Source organism: Penaeus monodon, chromosome 29, assembly GCF_015228065.2.
Source record: "Penaeus monodon isolate SGIC_2016 chromosome 29, NSTDA_Pmon_1, whole genome shotgun sequence".
Classification (NCBI taxonomy): Eukaryota; Metazoa; Arthropoda; class Malacostraca; order Decapoda; family Penaeidae; genus Penaeus; species Penaeus monodon.
The window spans coordinates 6,775,972-6,776,430 of NC_051414.1; the positions used below are offsets into that span (position 1 = coordinate 6,775,972).

General features: G+C 41.4%; 1 protein-coding gene across 1 annotated transcript in view; it reads right to left on the minus strand.

The window, feature by feature from the left end:
- LOC119591919 (PDZ and LIM domain protein Zasp-like) overlaps window positions 1–459 on the minus strand; it is a gene marked incomplete in the record, with an annotated part of 137,443 nt that overhangs the window by 57,696 nt on the left and 79,288 nt on the right.

The following is a 459-nucleotide window of genomic DNA, read 5'->3' on the forward strand; positions in this document are numbered from 1 at the left end:
GAGGTAAACGATAAAAGAAAACAGTAGTATAACAGGATGTGCAAAATTACTCTCCCGGCCCAGCTGTTTACTCAGCCCAACAAAACCTTACTTATAGATCTAAGCCTCCAAAGAAAACAAAGCGTCAAGTTCAGCCTAACCAGATTATGGAAGATCATAAGAAGGACAAACGAGTTCAATTAACTGTCACACAAACGGTCCTTCAGCCTCTGCCTTGTCATATTCACAGAAAGATATGCAGCAGATGGAAATGATAAATTGTGACACGCGCGCAAGATGCTTCATCTTTGTTTTTTTTCCAGCGTTTTTTTTTTCACATCCTGGCATTTCGTCATCGGTTTCCCGTCCTGAATGGCGATGATTGATTGGTTGAGCCGTCAGTTACGTCATATGTCTAAGTGACGTGACGGCCAATAGCAGGGAGGCATGTAATAGATTTTGGGATGTCAGTTATAATTT